General features: G+C 36.9%; 1 protein-coding gene across 4 annotated transcripts in view; it reads left to right on the top strand.

The window, feature by feature from the left end:
• TSC22D1 (TSC22 domain family member 1) overlaps window positions 1-17,131 on the top strand; it is a 91,870-nt gene that overhangs the window by 29,976 nt on the left and 44,763 nt on the right. Inside the window, exons 2-3 of one of the 4 annotated variants that reach the window (XR_003915907.1) lie at window positions 7,354-7,545; window positions 8,520-10,646. The exons of 1 other annotated variant lie outside the window; for it this stretch is intronic. The gene's annotated coding sequence lies outside the window, so the exon portion shown is untranslated. Of the gene's footprint in view, window positions 1-698; window positions 904-7,353; window positions 7,546-8,357; window positions 8,375-8,519; window positions 10,647-17,131 lie in introns of those variants that run through there. 2 more of the 4 variants (XR_003915908.1, XR_003915906.1) reach the window with 2 other exon arrangements.

Genomic DNA, 17,131 nt, shown 5'->3' with positions numbered 1-17,131 from the left:
TTAGAATCTCGCCTTTAAAAGAAAATGGAAAGAAAGGAGACATGTTGGACTTTAATAACAGAGTTGATCTTAGGAATTTACAGGCAGAAAGGTTTTATTAAATATAACAACTCTTCTGAGGAAACGCTGACCTTTACATTTATTTGGTGCAGAAATCAGATCAAGCAACTAATTTCATGGTAAAAGAGTCATGTCAAGAATCTCTCTGTTGTATGTTGTCTTACTTCAAAATGAACTATGCACATTGTAGATACCAATCATATACAGAAATGTTCAGTAATGATCCAAATGGTGGTGGTTTTTTTCAAGAGAATTCATAAGTCTTTTCCAACCGTAATGATTCTATGGTAGCGTCTCGTGTGTTTGCCTGAGTGCGTGGGAAGCTATTTTTTATCTGCCCTGGATTGTGGTTATTTTTGTCAATGAAATCTTGACTCAAGTGAAGGAAAGAGGGTCCTGTGACATTCAGACTATGGTTAGACACTCTCCAACACAGATCAGTCAGTGGGGTAAGTTTCTATTTTGGTACAGATGTTTGATGTCTTGTCTTTTTCCCTGTTCTGAATAATTTTGTGAAAATAGTAAGCCTAGGCTAGGAATAGTCTTTTTGTGGTTTTGTATGTATTCTTTTATGTGTGACTTGATACTGTTTTTTTGTTCTTGCACACAACCTAAACCAAATACTAATATTTCAACAGGTACAGAATGACAGTCAAACACTGCACACGGGTATGCCTGTGAAGAGGCACTGCCAAAGTTAATCGTGTCTAGTGCAGAAGCTGGGAGTTCTGGCTGATCAAAGCACGTAGGTGTGAAGGTGCTTGCATGGAGGGAAGATAAAGGGACAACTCAATGCAAACAGTTTTTACTTAAACAGAGCAAAATGATACATTTCAAATGACCTTTGCCTCAGCTGACTGATAAACATTTTTAAAATAAAACTTGTGGTGGTCTTATTTAATACTGAAATGTGGGTGAATTTGAAACACTAGTCCAATAAGGAAAGTTAAGTCAGCAATGCTTCAGAAAACATTTAATTAGCTAATGAAAGACAGCATGTTTTCTATGGTAGTAGCAGTACAAGATAATCTAGAACGCTTTTCTCGTGTACTGTTAACACATACTAGGTAAAAGTAAAAAGTGTAATTCTGATCTAAAACATCACTGACTGCACTGAGACTTTTTAAACTTGTATCTTGAACCTAAGAGTCAGACTATATATTGCAGAACTGTTATGGTGTGCTTGCACATCGCTTGCACGTCAACTAAATCAGTTTGTCTCCACTCTCAACAACTCATGCTAGACAAAAATAAGCCTCAGTTGCATCACAAACTTCTTAATGCTGAAGAACTAACACAGCTTACAATAGCATTTGACATCACTCTGTCTTAGCAGTTAACAGTTACTAGAAAATTCATTCCAGTTTTGTCTGTAGAGTTCTTACTGCTACTGAAAATGAGGAAAGGATCAAACCTGTTGGTCAGAGTGCATACTAAATTTATAAACTCCAGACCCTTTGTAGAAATTAGGATTTGGTATGGAAAGTAACCTAGTAAGTGCTCAAATCTGAAATGCAAGTTTTGAGTACTTTCCAAAATAAAACTTTGTGAAACCAGTGACTTTAAAAAAAGTAGGTCCTTTGTTTAGCTTTTATTTACCAGTGTGTCCACATTGCCCTTTGTTAATATTAATCTATTAAATATATATTGGAGTAAATAATTGCATGAGAGGGGCTTTTGTGCTGTATTTGAGTTCTCCAGAGGTCCCAAACACCAGAGGAAAGTCATGGAGGAGATGATCAAGGGTCAACACCTACAGGGAAAAGCCTTGAGCTGTTCTCATCTGAAGATTCAGATTAGACCTCACCCTACCTCTACCCCAAAAACCCATAAAATTAGGGCATCTGGTGTGCTGTGGCTGTTGAACAGTAGTGGAATAACTCCTCTTAACATTCCTTATGTGTGGTATTTCCACTTCCAGGTTCTGCAGACACACAGTCTGAAAAACTTTGACCAGAGAAGTGTAGGAATTATGTGAAGATTGAGAACTCAGTAAGAAAAGTGGTGCTTAAAAAAAAAAATTGTTTAAGAAATTTGTGTAACCTAATTGCTTGTAATTGGAATCAAATTATATTAAACTAGCCATGTATTAAGAACTACAAAGTAAAGTAAAAAGGCACTGTTCATACAAGAAACTACAGGTTTTATGTGATTTTTTTCCAAGTTCAAGGTATACATAAATACTGTAACCTTTACTGCTATAGTTAGCTTTCTTAAGCAGGAAAAGTGAACAAACAGGCATCATATGATGTCTTTAAAAAAAAAGTTTTCTGTTTTTTTAAAAATTTTTTTTAAAATATTGGCTCATGCACTCTACCCAGAAGCACAGAATTTCTCTAAGAGTGAAAGAAGGTCTGTTTTTATGACAGAAATGTATGTTGGTGCCAGTGAAGTCTGTTAATCTGATTTAAAACATGACTTAGTTAGGCCAAAAAAGGTTTTCTCTCAACTGTACTTGGCACAAAAGCTGACAAGAAATAAAAAGCTTGTTAATGAAGATATTTAAAAATATTCTTGCAATCTAAACAGCTTTTAAAAGGGCAGAATAATTATAACATTGTTTAGCAAATACCCATTTCTTTAATTGTATAAAATTGATGCATCTATTAATGGGAATTATTTTTACAAGGTAGTATTTTCTATAATCAACTAATCATTCAATTTTATGCCTCTAGTGTTTTCCTGCTGTTGTATATGTGCCAAGAAATACTGGCTGTGTTTCTCAAATATGTGTTGCTGTGATAGCTATATATAATTTCACAATTCTTTGTCATGCTGAGTTCAGAAAAGCCATAGCTTTTTGCCTTTCCTAAACTGGCATTAGGAAGGGTCTTTGAGGGATTGGTACCTATGCCAGTCTCGAGTAGGTATTGTCTGATACCTTGTCTGATAAAGTAGACAGTGCTGTGGCCCTCTGGCTTTTAGTAGGCCTTTAAAGAAGTTGAGCATGAAACATTTATGGAGAGAGGCCTGATGCTTTAAAACACATTCTGAAATTTAGAAAGTCAAGATTCCAACCATTCTGTTTGTTGGCACGTTTAGCTTTGAGTGAAGGGTTGCATGACAGTCTTTCAAAATCAACACTTTGACCAATGGTTTTGCTGCCTTTTCTCCATCTTGGGACTGGATAACATTATCCAGTATAGTTATTATTATGTTCAATGACTTCTACCCTCTCTCCAGTCAAATCTCCTCCCCCCAAAAAAAACCCCAAAACGAAACAACAACAACTCAGAAGTTTTGGAAAACTAGCGTTTTTTCTTAGTGTCAGTAGCTTGCAATTTAAACAACCTTATATCACTCTTGTTGATACTTTAATACACATGCTATGTTGGTGCTAGTTTCCAGGTGAAAGATGTTTTACTAAAATTTGCTGTTCTTCTAATATTTATTTTGAATAACAGTTCAACTGGATGGTGGCGCATAGATTCTGCGGTGTGTTTGCAGTCTGCACATATTTCTAGAGGTATGATTAATGGCAGCAGGACAATAACTACTTAACCTAGACTAAGTTTCATTTTAGGAATTGCAAAAAGTCCATGTGGCTAGTTGTACCTTAAATCTAAAAAAATTGCATCTTGCTTTAAAGTTTTGATTTGAAAGTCGAGAAGTATTTGATCTGACTGCAGGTAACTTGAATCAGGTATGTCAGTTTGTGTTTTGTTTCCATGTTATTTCACTTGGATACTGCAGTTGTTGGAGCTGCAGTATTAGAAATGAAAAAGTATTGTTGCTTATATTCTATACCATTTACCAAATATGGAGATTCAATTTTTTGCTTGTTTTGCAGATGGTATTCTGTAGAATTTACTCACAATTGTTTAAACTTTTCCTTTCTTGGCTATTGAGCTTCTGCTCACTGATGCAGAAAAATGGAGCTTAGTCTTCACTCATGAATTGGCTGTGAAACATGCCCTGTAGAGAAGGAAGGTGGAAGAAAGCACTAAAGGGAGTTTTCATCCCAAGAGTGTTTATCAACAGTCAAGTCACTATGGAAAGGCATTGCAGAGATTCCTTTCTTTGGCCAAAGCAGATGAGAATATTGATTATAGGATTCCTTACTGTCTTCCACATGCTCACAAACAGAACTACCATTGCCTTTCCTGACTTTATCTGTATCTGAACATCATTGACATGTTGTTCTTGTGTCATCACAGCCATAAATTCTTCCTGCTCCAGCTAAAAGGATCCTATCAGAGCCTGCTCTTGATGTAAATCAGCAAACTTGACAATACAGTGACTGAGAAGAGCTGTTGGATATTCAGCTGCTTAAGATAGTTTAACATCTCAACTTGGTAGCATGAATTGCTTCTGGTGATTGATGTGAGGCAACAAAAAAACTTTCCCCAAAATTCCTGTAGGAGGGATTCAGGTACTTTCTATGCTCTTTTCCAGACCTCTTTTTTTTGTTCTTTTAAATCTTCAGAAGAGCAAAGGAGTATTCATTAACATTTCTTATCTCAAAATACAGGAAGATTTTGTTTCAACCTGAAATACATACATGTATGTAAGAATCAATCAGGCTACTGGTTTTGATAGCTAGAACACAGAAGTTACCAGCCTTGTTTATTCTTTACAGTTCAAGACAAGTCTGTTCAAAGGAAAAATTACATACAAAAGGATAAAAATTAAAATATTCTCCTTTTCTTGGAGAGATACCATGATCTTGATGTAAGAAGAGGAATTTAAAAACAAGTCATTCCTAACAGCATGCTTCAGATTGATCTTCCAGAAACTGTTAATCTGTTTCTGTAAGGAAAACACCAATAGATGAAGTCCTCATAATGCCTTTTTTTTTTCCTTAAATTTCACATTGGATCTTTGTCTCTGCTGCTTATGAAGAGACATGACTCAAATAAGACCAAGTACTCCTCTCTTCTACGCTCCTGATCTCATACAGTTTAGTATATTGAAGGCTATCTGGGGTCTTTTCCCAATGAGCAGCATCTTCTGCTGTGAAGGAGGTTTTCTCACAGAGGCCTTGGGCAGATTCCTGTTTGCAAGAAACCATGCTGCTTCATCTGAACTGATTTGCTCTGATACCTTCTGTTGCTTTGAACTGGAAAGGAGTATTGACTTCAGAAGTATTAGTAAGCTTCAATGCATCATCAGAAATTGAGCCTGTAGTGCTGTGTATGGCATTGTAATTATGACTTGTAAGTAATTAGTATTAGCAACTTGCAATACCTTGAATCTCAGGGACTTTTCAAGTTATCTGATTAAAAAGAACATTCTATTCACAAGAGTCTTGTAGAAGAAATGTGCTTTTACTACTATTGTCCCTTCATGACATTTTTCTTAGCCAGCAAGCACAGAGCAGTAAAAACTTGGATTCAACATAGTCTGTTTATTGTATTTTCTCTTTCATTTTTATCTTGTGTCCTCTCCTTTACTGGAAGAAGGGAGTACAAACATCAACCTGGAGACATCTCTTGGCCAAGTACATTTATGTGTTTGTTCATCAGTTATTCTTTCCAAACAAGAAGACCTCCTTTTACAAAAACATGCATATGGGATGAAAAGACTGAACCTGACTCTCTAATCTTTGAAAGATGGTCTGAAATAATCAAAAAAGCAATGGCTTGTCAAATGGAAAGGTATAGGAACACATCTTGGTCTCATGTTGTTGAGAAGTCATGAAATTCCACTCAGAAACAACTAATCCTATTATTTGTGTGAAACACTCTATTTAGAATAAAACCTCTTACCGTAGATTGAGATACCATCACCATATTCAGTGTCCTTGGAGGAACCAAGAAGCAGAGTATCCTTCTGCATGCACAAGCAGTTTCTCTGGAAGCAGTTTGCTGATTTTTCTGTTTTAATTACTGTAGCTTATCAGGGTCTGTCCTTGATGGCTTTATCTGTCACTTTAAAAGAAAAAAAGAAATCCTGTATGCTCCTCAAACTGCAAAAATTGCTGTGGTTTTAATGACAAAACCTAGCATTTCTTTCCCCATCTTCTTGTATTATTTTAAGCACAATGAAAGAAAGCTTCTTTGAACAGGGGAAACTTGTAATTGAAGAACATGTGAGGTACCTAACCATATGAAGCTATTTTGTTTAGGTGTGCGCTCTAAAGGAGAGGATCAAGAAACACCACTAATTGCCCCAAAATAATTAAGTGAAATTGCATCAAACATAATGAGTAATGTACCTTCTTGGTTAACTATTGGATCATACTCTACCTGGTGTCTTAAGAGCAAAGAAGAGCACTCTAGGTAAAATGATGGTACCTCATCTGAGGCACACAGCTCAGTGGCTGCCCTACATGCAAATGCCGTACACTGTGCTGTTGTGCAGAAGGTACTGTAATGGATAACAACCAGTAAATGCATATGTGAGCAGCTGTACATATAACTGTTTTCAGTCCAGTGACTTCTGGTTCTATTTTGTTGTATATTGGCTCCATGATACTGATAAAATTTCACAGGAGACTTAGCAGCTTTCAGTATTTGTGAAGAAAATTTCAGCTCTCTTATGCATTATATTTTTGTTGTTCAAGTAATGACAGTTAAGTCCTGGGACATCTAGGTTTTCAGGGAAAAAGAGGAATATTTTAGAAATCCAGAAACCTGATGCAGGACCTTGGGTAGGTTCTTAGCTTCCACAGCAGTCATCATGTGCCTGGGTTAAATATGAGTTTGTCTTAACAGCATTAAACTGCTGTCAGTGTTAGATCAATCTGATTTTGCAAATAAAGTAGAAGACTTGAGATTGGAGTAAGGCCTTTACAGAAGAGTTGGGAGTGGTGTTAGGAAGTCTTTGGTGAGGGAAACATTCAGGTAAGTATGATGATTTTTTTCTTGAAGAGATTATGGGGAGACGTTCACTGCTTTGCAATAGATGCCATTTTTAATTCATTGAGAGCAAGTGAACAGAGGAGAGATTTGGATTTTTTTCCAAGAAATGAGCACTTAAAATTTTTTTTCACCCCCACCTACATCTACTTGCAACAAACTGAGAGAACTTTCTGGACAAAACATCTTATGATTGATCTCATCTATTGGTAGATGTCTTAAAAGTCTTGAAAGTTCACAGCTCAACACTATGGGTTTGGGGTTTTTTTGGCATCAGAGCATGAAAACACTGCATGTCTAGTACCCATCTCTTGTCATCCTCCCCTATTGCAGTGACTATGTGTATGTCTCTGTGTGGCAGAAAATGAGGAAATGCAGGTCATTATCCAAGAAGTTACCAACTAGCACTTTTCCTTCCCCTCCAGTCCTTCTGCCTCCCTATCCTGGAAGTATGGAGTCCCTGCCTCAGCCTACGGCTTCATTCTTTTTCCAGCTGCCCACAAAAGTAAAGAACCAGTGTGAGAGTTTGAAGAAAGAATCCGCTCAGAGGACTGAGTCTCAAGCAAAATCTCCAGGTTGCAGACTCAGAAAGAAACTTCCTTTGGGGAAGGATCTGCTTCCAGGATTTGCTCGTCTCTTTTTCCTTGGGCAAACAGAGTTCTTGAAGCAAACAACAGGGTTGCAGGTAGGTAGGGCCCCTTTGAACTGCCATCCGCTCAGGTGTGAAGGATGGACTTTATGGTGTTTCTCTGTGCATTTTTTTGTTGATGTTGCCTTCCACTTCTCTAGGCTGAGAGAGGGAAAGAATGTGAGCAGCTTAAAGAAAAAGTGTGGGGGAGAGAGAGAGGAGAAAAAATACTCTGAGCACTTGGAAAGAATGTTCTTTATGCCTCTGTATAAGCTTCCTGTCCATGGGTCATATTTGTACTTCAGTTCTGTGAAGCACTAATGACATTCTTGGTGTGACCCTTCTCTAGACAGGAAACTACATCAAGTAGAAACTGGTGACTGGGGCCAAGATAAGGCCAGTGACTGTGTATGGCCCCATAGCCATGCAATTTTCTTCTCCTCCCTGTCTCTTTACACTAGTGCTAGGTTTGAATGTGCTGTAAGGTGGAAGCTGCCCAATCAGTTTGAAATCTGACTGAATTCCCAGCACTGAAGAAGTTCTCCAGTTCTAAATGTGTAAATACATTCTTCCTTTTGAGGAGCCTGTGGCTGCTGGGTTTGTAAAATCCTGTTCCTTTGTCCATGGGAAGGAAAGAGACTGGAATACCCTGATTTAAGGGGATATGCTGCTAACCCACATGATCAGCAATCCCTCAGGCCCAAAGAAAGGGAATCAACTCAGGTAAATTCTGCTTTTCTCGCTTCATGCTGTGCCGAGTGACAGCCTCTTCCTTGCAAACATCAGTAGCCCACAGTCAGACCTTTTTTTTTCCAGCTATGTTGTTGCTGGCACAGGAAGTTTATTCTAAATTCCCTTTTGATTTTTAGCAAAAGGAATCACTTGAAAACTGGCAATGAAATTCGAAGGAGATTTTACCAGTTCCTCTTTGGTGCTGAGTTGAAGTCATTTGGAACTATGTTACGTGCATTATTACTTTGATACATCTCGTGACTCTTCTCTCCCTCTTCATTCCCTCCAAATTGCTTCAGGACACCTTCTAACCTTTATACTGCATCACAAGCCTTCAGCAGAAGATCTTGACAGCCATTTATGTTGCTGGAAGATGACTGGGTTTGGATCTTGGCCTTCCTTAAGCAGGATCTCCTGACAAAAATGGGAAATGACTCCTTTTTCCATCACACAGAGCCACCCCAGAAATGGAGGCCTAGGCAGAAAGTTACTTCTAATGCATTGTTCTTTAGGAAACGTTTTGCCTCCCACGTTCCTTTTGTTACAGTGTCATATAGATGACTTTTATAAAACCTAAACATGGCATCTTCCTATCTGAAGATAAGTCAGTAAATCCAAGATTAAGAGTTTACAGGTCTAATAATGTGATCGGATCTTGCTGTCCCTTCCATAGGAGATGCCACGTGAATCTGTGAAACAGGGTTCTGCTGTGGTTAAGACTGTTATATTTGTAAAGCTTTTTCTACTTACATTAAAATGATTAGAAATAATATTAATAAAGCTTCTTTTGAAAATGCTGTTTAATTAGGCTTCTACCTCTCCAGGTCTACTTAAAAATAAATTTAAGCCAAAGTGTCACAATGGGCAAAATGGGAAGTAGTGCATCTTTTGAGGTTTCCTGTGGTTTTATGTTGCAAAAAGGTATGTTGGAAGTGTTGAGAGCTATGAAAGTGGAAAAAACTTAACTTTTGCTTTAAGAGTGAGAAGTTATTTGTTAGAAAGCAGAAAGCTTTCAGTTGTTTTCTCCCTAAGGTATTCTGTAGCTGAACTTAATTAAATATCTTGGGAGATCTCAAATAAAAACCTTATGTTTGGCAGTAGTGAACAACACATGCACATGCCCATGTACTTTTGTTGTTCTCACTATAGGAAATTAGTTTTGAAGACTAGGACTGACTTTTAATGTTTAGATTAGGAAAGGGGAAAGTTTTATTCTTGAGCTGAGTGTGAGAATGGGTGGCAGGAGTGTGAACTAGACCCTCTGGCAGTAGGTAAAGAGCACTTTTATTTTTCTGTTTTCTGCTTCTGGCAATTGGAGTAAACTAGTCAGATGCTTGTGCTTGAATCCAATTAATTTCTTAAATCAGTTACCACAAAACATTACTTTCTAACTAATGCCTAGATCTTTTGTTTTATTCACTAGCTTATTTAAATTGTTGAATAGTCTTAATATAGCCTTGAGGCTACTGCTTCATGGCAGTTGTGACTTCTTACTATGCTGGAATGCATTGCAGTCCTAGTACATTCTAAAAATAATTGTTCAGATGGTGCTGTTTAAGTACATACTTATGTAGTGAGCCATTTTCACTGAACTTTCTGAAATTTAGCTTTCTGTTGGATGGCTTTTTAATATTTTTTTTTATTGTGAATATCAAACTTCTTTGTCTTGCTTCTTCTGTGGTTATCAAGTAAAGTGCTGAATTTATAACATGGTATTTTTAGAAACTGATAGTCTGATGCATGTGTTTAACTATGCAACCACAGTAACACTTGTGAACTTAGAAGTTTAAAAAGAAATCAGTTTAATGTATCGAATTCAATTCTATTTTCTTATAATATGTGGAAATGTGTATGTGATGAAATTAAAATTGAGTAGTTGTTATAGGTACAGACATGAATTGTGTGCTGAACAGGAGTAATCTAGAAGTCAAAAGCTGAACATCTGTGAGTCTCAGAAATGAATACTAACATCTGTGGCTAGAGATCTGTGCCAGCAGTGCTTTTAGTTGAAAATACCTGTTTTTCTAACTTCTAGTCCAATTAAGGTCTGATATCTTTTATGCTTAATAGGTGTACTTGCCTCAGCCACAGTTTTTGGTCATTTTGTTCTGTAGCAGAAGGTAAATTGAGGACCATCAAATACTTACGAATGCTGAATACCTACAGTAAAGTAAAACAGGGGCACTGAGAACTGTTTCTCATGTTACTGTCTCAGTTGCTAAAATGACTTTACTCTTTCCCATCACAATTAGGGGGAAAAAACCCAACAAACACGCCAAAACAAAAGCAAAAACCAAACAAAAAAGCCTCTTGCTATTCTACAGTTAGTATTTTGATATTTCCTGTCTATCACCTTGTGTTAATGTGTTACTGTCATGCTCTGAGTTTTACAGCTGGAATCCTGGGTTCTTGATACATCTTTAGAGCAATAACTCCTGCCTTTGTGTTATTAAATAATAAAGATGTCTAAAACAATTTTCTTCTTGTTTATATTGTACTTAACATAATTGTATGAGTATTAAGTGACTCTTTGGATAAACTCCAGAATGCCAGCAAACATGGAAAAACACTGTACAGTTTTAGAGGTTTTTAATCACCAGTACTAACAGAATTTCACAAAATAATTTTGTAGTGTTCCTGTTTTTCCTCTTTCTTTTCTCTTTAAGATTTCCTTCAGCATTTGAGCTACCTAACTCACTTCATGTGATCCTTAATATCTTCTTGACCAGATGCCAGCTCCTCCTCAGATTCAGTCAATAAAATCCTGTTTTTTGACAGCTCTTTTTTTCCTATCCTAGAAGACCTATCTTGTTTAACCTGAAAGTTTTGCTTTCCTCTTTTCACCTTCTGTCCACCCTCTGTGGCTTATGCTGCAGCTCTTTCTCTGTTACAGGATGCTGTGAGAGTGAGGAAGTATTTTGTAAAGATCAGGAAATTTGGGGGGAAGTCTCACCGATGTTGCTACTTCAGCCGGAGCTGAACTTGTCATTTGTGTGAGAGATGCTTTGTAAGTTTAGTTTCAGGAAGGGACATGTATCAAAAGGTATTCCTTTTGTAAACCAGCAAATTATGTTGATTTTTATAAACAAAAAAAGTGAGACTAAGGAGTGTAGGTTCTAGGTGTTGCTGTCCCCTTGCTTTATAGGAAGGGAGGTGGTAACAAAATATCAACAATTTTCTAGGAGTTTCTGAAAGCCAGGCTGGTTTCATTAGCAGTGGTGTGCTCTAAGTTGGATTTTATTCTTTCAGTCCTGTTTGTAGGACACTGGGATTTGAGCAGGTAGCAGTGACAAAAATATTTTTTCTGATCTTATTTTTAATTGAGGAAAGGAGATTCATACCTTGGTTTACCAGACCTGAGAGAATCCCTGATCCTTGAAAGAATGACCGTGATTTAGGGGTCAGTTCAGAAAAAGTGTTTCTGATAGAAAGCTGGAAAAAGGCATTTTCTGAAAGCAGTGGTAAGAAATGATTGAACCCTTCCAGTTTTGTTTGTTGCATGGACTTTATGAAGAATTGGCGGCTGCACGGCTCCTAAGACAGGTCTGTAAGTTGATGTCAGCAACATGAGGTGAGTTCATGGGTTGTTGCAGGAATTGTTGGGTTTTGTCAATCAAGCTGGGTTGTCTAAATGTCATGGAAGGCATGATGAATTAACTATTCAAAAAATAGTTTTGAAGACCATACTAAGTTTGTGATTCTTTTGCTGATGACAGTGACACTACCTGATCACTTGTAAATTTTTTCAAAAGAATATAAATGTACTGTTCTCCTGAACTGTGCTGTATCATGTTGTTTCGTGTCCTTGATCTGCACTCAGATGAGGGGCTTTCCTTTGCTCTCTCCCTGGTAGAAACTGGAGTTTCTTGCTTTTTCTGTGTACTGGTGAAATGGAGGTCAGGAATATGCGTGGGTTTTAGGCTACTGTTACAGAACAGTAAGTGAAGAAATCATACCTTGCACAAATGGTATCACTTTTACAGGGGCAAAATAACGTTTTTTATCCTGATGGAGGATTGTAGCAGATTGCACAAACAGTTAGAGGGGCATGTGGCTTGGGGTGATTTTCTTATCAGTAACTACTTCAACAATTTCAACAGTATCTGACCTCCTCTTACCAAATTCTGTAATTCTGAAGTAAATGACTTTTGAATAAATAACAAAACTTTTATGGTTATAATTGGACTTAATGTGATCATAATTGACTTTCAAAAATAGAAATGTGGTTTATACATATTTCCCCAAAATTTAGCTTTGTCCTGACTTGAATTGAGGTTTATTCACCAAATGGAATTACTTTAGAGCCCATATTAAAGCACACTTGTCTGTTTGAGTGTTTCAGAGGAATTTTTACATACCTGCTGCTGGCATGCATTTGTAACTTTTCAGAATAGTAAAATTTGGTATATTTTTAAAAAAAATGTTTTCCTGGTCTCTGGAAGTACTTTCTGTTAGATGAGAAAGCATGAAAAATTAATTTGCAAAGTCTTTGTGTGTATAAGCGATGGAGAGATGAAATCAGACTGAAGTATGTAACAGTAAATGAAGAACAGCTGACATCAGCACAACTCCTGTGTACACATGGAATGTTTCTCGGTGACTTCACGATTACAGTGAAATTGAGGCTTAGATAGATACTGGAGTAGTGCTGGAATTGGACTAGTAAGCAGCCAGCTAATGTAGGTACTCTCCCTTATCAAGCAGTAGACTTGACAGAAAGCCATCTGAAGCAGCTAAGCCTTTTCCCCCCGCTCTAAGCAATGATGGTAGTAAAGTCTGGACTCACAGATTTATAGCTTGTGGTTAGGTTCTCTGGTGTATAATAAAGTACTTTTATTATGCCTTGGGCACTGGTTGTGTTTATCACCTGATGGTGTCTAAAACCTGAATTAATGCTACAGCTTTTTTTAAGGGAAAAGTAGGGACAAGTTAGAAGGGCTCCTGGACTTGTCCGTTTATTTGTATGTAACTTTTTAAGAGCGTGTATATCTTTGGCAACTGGTTGAAATTAGAAACAGGTTAAAAAAATTGATTGGAGTAGGGACATTCAAAGAAAGAACGAAGTTACATTAGTTTCTTTCCTAATAAAGAGTACATGTAAAAAAGAGAACATGCTACAATGAACTTTTTACTTTTCTTGTGTTAATCACTGATCAGTTTTACCTTTATAGTATCCTAGAATACAATTAATATTTTTCATAAATTGCTTAATTGATGTCTGAACTTTGTAAAGCCATATTTACAAAGCACACAAAGTAATTATTTGATTTTTTTTTTTGAACAATGGTGCTTTGTTCTGTTATGTATTATGCTGAGGGTGTTCCAAGAAGTGATTTCTGTGTTATTTTTGTTCCCTTTATACTTGTACAGGTGATATCTTCTAGGAATCCGTTCCCTTGTATTAGTGTTAAATATTATCAAACTTTTTTAGCTATTCTTCCCTATACTTGCATCTGCTTTGGAGAGTTTTCCCATCTATCCCTTTTGAACAAGTACACTAGTCAGGTCTATCTGATACTTCCTTTTTAACTAGCTCAGAACTGGTGTTTTTAATAAAGCAACTTTGCAAATGAGAATGGCAAACAGTAATGCTACATTGGTTCAGACAATAAATGTTTAAGAAAAATCAAGGAAACTTTCGTCCCCATGTCAGCCCCGTCATTGTTCTCCAAAGATACATGTTACTTGGAAGACTTGATGATATCTCCATGGCTTGCAGTCAAACCAGTGCTTCCAGTGTGGCAGTACTTCAGCTACAGGGCATTTTGCTTATCTGTCCAGGTAATGTTAACACCTAAATTCCTTCTGTAGTTGAACTCAAGTTATTGTTTCAGATTAATCTTCTGCCTCCTTCAAAGACTTTTTAAAAACTGTAATCTTGGTAACAATGCAATAATGATGCAAAAGGCTGGCTATGCTCCTTGCCCATTCCTTACGAGTTTGCAAGTTCAACATTTTTCTACAGGCTTTAACGCTATGTATGAATGGATTTATCCGAGATAAATGTCAGATCTTCACTTCCTGTTACACTTAAGCAGTGAATGGTTTGTATTGCCACATTTTGTCACCCTGGATTACCATCTGGTTTGTGTCCCTCTTCAAGCACCTACTGTTTCAAAATCTGGCTTGCTTTATGAGTCAATGTACTTTCTAAAGAAACTCTCCTTTCTGCCTTTCTGTAGATACCAAATTATACACAAGATGTTATGACTTGACTAGCTGTTCACATTTGGCTCTTGGCACAGAATGCAGACTTATAGATTGGAGATATTTGAGAACCACATTGTGTAAGCCCTTCGTAAAGTAAATAGCCCTGTCGGACATGGGCATGTGATACTCAGTTATTCTCAGGTCATTCCTTCTTAGAGCTTTGTTTTTATGTGGATTTCACTGGAGTAAATCATGTAGTGACTGGCTTGCTGCAGGGCAGATGTTCTTGTTGTTTGCAGGAACTTTTTTTTTTCTACACCAACAAAAAAAAAATACAATAAAACTGCCAGAGTTCCATATTTGTTTCCCCCTTCTTCACTCCTGTATTTTCTCATTAGCTTCTGGTACAATTAAGAGACTTTATTTACTTAGCAAACTCCCTCCACCATTTGGAGAATCCTTGCAGGTTAGATAAACCTGGAAAATTCACTGCTTTCAGTATGATCCATAACCTAATTTACAAAGTACACTAATCTCAATACTTAATAAAGCCTTGACCTATATCAAATATAGGAATTTGTCTTTTAACCTAAAATTACAGCAACTGAAATGTGCTATGAATGCTGGTTTAACCTTCCTCCTCAAACCTAAACATCAGTTTAGTCTGTATAAAATTCAGGATGTAATTATTTTCTCCCTTTTCTCTCTGTGCCAAGAAGGAGACTTGGCTTATTAAATGAGACCCATGGATGATGTTTCAGTACAAACATAATTAATTTGGTTTATAAGGCAAGGGTTTTTATCTTCACCCCAAATGAACCTGAATTCCCTCATTTGCACCTAAAGTTAAAAATTTTTCCCTCAAAATTCTGACTTAAGCATAGGCTGTCATACAAAGATTTTGTTATGACAAAAGTCCCACTAATGTAGAGTTTTGGGACTAAAATACAGTATAATATGTGATACAACATTTCTTTTTAACATGGCACAAAAATAATTATCTTCAGAGACTGGGGACTGTACCGTGTTGGCTTTTTTTTCCTCACAGCTTGAGGTGTTTTAGAAAGGAATAATTTGTACTTGTGAAGACCACCTATTTTTAATAAGCCCTCTTCCCCTGTTGCTTTGTTCCTGTCTTATTTAGTGCACTGAGCTTATTTTTTTGACTGGGTTTTTAGTAGTGTCCTCCTTCTCTAAAGGCAGTAGGAAGATTTGTGTGTGTGTGTTAAATATTTAATTGCTTATATGGTGTTTTTTTACTATGCCGTTAGGGACAGCTTCTACTGTGAGTTTGTTAGCCTTTTGCTAAATGAAACCCTTCTTACACGTAAGGGAACTAGACACAAATTTTTAATGTTTTATATAAAATGTTATGCTTTTGTATATAGAAGTGGTGAATTAAATACAGATGTCTTAAAGAACTGCTTCATAGCGCTAGACACTCATACTGACCTTTAAAATGAAAGCTAAAACAAAAAAAAAGCTCAAACTAAAGCAACTAACATGACTGCCTGCAGATAACAGACTAAAATAACAAGTTCTGCAAGGATTCCAGGGGAAGCTATTCCAATGGTTATAAGGAGGTCGGGTTGAGGATGCAGATGACTACTTTTAAAGTGAGGTCATTCAGTGAGAGAGGATACTGTTTTTTGTAGCTTCAAAACCATTACTCTTGGTATCTTTTAAAATGTTCATGAAGTTAAAAGCATGGACTTGTGTCAGCTCCAGACTCCTGCAGCCTGCAAGAGCATAGGGTCTAGTTTTCTGTGGTGCAAATGAGATTATATGTCTATGTCTGTCTATAATATCAGCAGATACATATCTGTGTCTATATTTCTACAGACAGAGCATGTTGGTGTGGAATATGACTTTTGTAAACAGCTGTGGGGAGTCAAAACTTCCATTTCTTCCTTCTGACTTTAAAGACCATCAAACCCAGCATCTACTCATTAACTAACTAAAGGCTTTAAAATAACTTTTTCCCTTTTAAAACCATATTACTATATCACATTTATCTAGTTTTTGATGTTTCTACACTAATGTGTAATGGTTTTGTCCTCACAAGGAGCAGTGATCAGTTCCTCCAGCAATGGTGCCCCTCTGTCATTAGATAGGGCCGTAGGAATATTTTTTTTTTTTGCCATTTGTTACTCTTATGTGCTGCTTTTTTGACTTGACCTGAATGCTGTTGTTCTGTAAGGGCAGTGAGGTTTAAATGCTGAGCACAGACTGATTAACAAGGTATTAAGTCAGTTAATTCGTTCATTTTTAAATAAAGTATTAGCATGGTTTTGGTGGTCACTGATGTGTGCTGTAAGTTAAAGAGATGGCTTATGTAAGCAGTGTGGATTTCTAAACCATTTGTGGTGTTTGGTGGTTTTAGTTCTCAATCTTAAATTGTGGAATTTAAAGAAATAAGTTGCTGAATCTGCTTGCTTGTGGTAGCTGTTGCAGTAATGAACAGGTATCTTACTAGCTTGTTTAAAGATGAAGGTTGTAAATGAATTTAAGGGTGTGCAAGCCTAGTTCAGAACAAGTATTTGTAAATGTGGTTTCTAGAAGGCATTTCTTTGTTTTACAAAACAACACTAGGTTTACTTAGCAAGAGGTGGCTTTGCCATTCCCATGGCTTAGTACTTGAACGCTAGCTCAGAGGAATCTGGAATAAAGTGGTCTAGGGCTAGAGGAAGGTGGGAATCGTGTCCTCTGGAAATGGTACTGAACTAACATGACCAACTTAATTTTTCAGTACTTTCGAAAC

This window comes from Manacus vitellinus, unplaced genomic scaffold (genome assembly GCF_001715985.3).
Source record: "Manacus vitellinus isolate BGI_N305 unplaced genomic scaffold, ASM171598v3 scaffold_2_pilon, whole genome shotgun sequence".
NCBI classification, from domain to species: domain Eukaryota; kingdom Metazoa; phylum Chordata; class Aves; order Passeriformes; family Pipridae; genus Manacus; species Manacus vitellinus.
The sequence above is the reverse complement of the archived record's forward strand: the minus strand, read 5'-3'. Positions and strand labels throughout refer to the sequence as shown.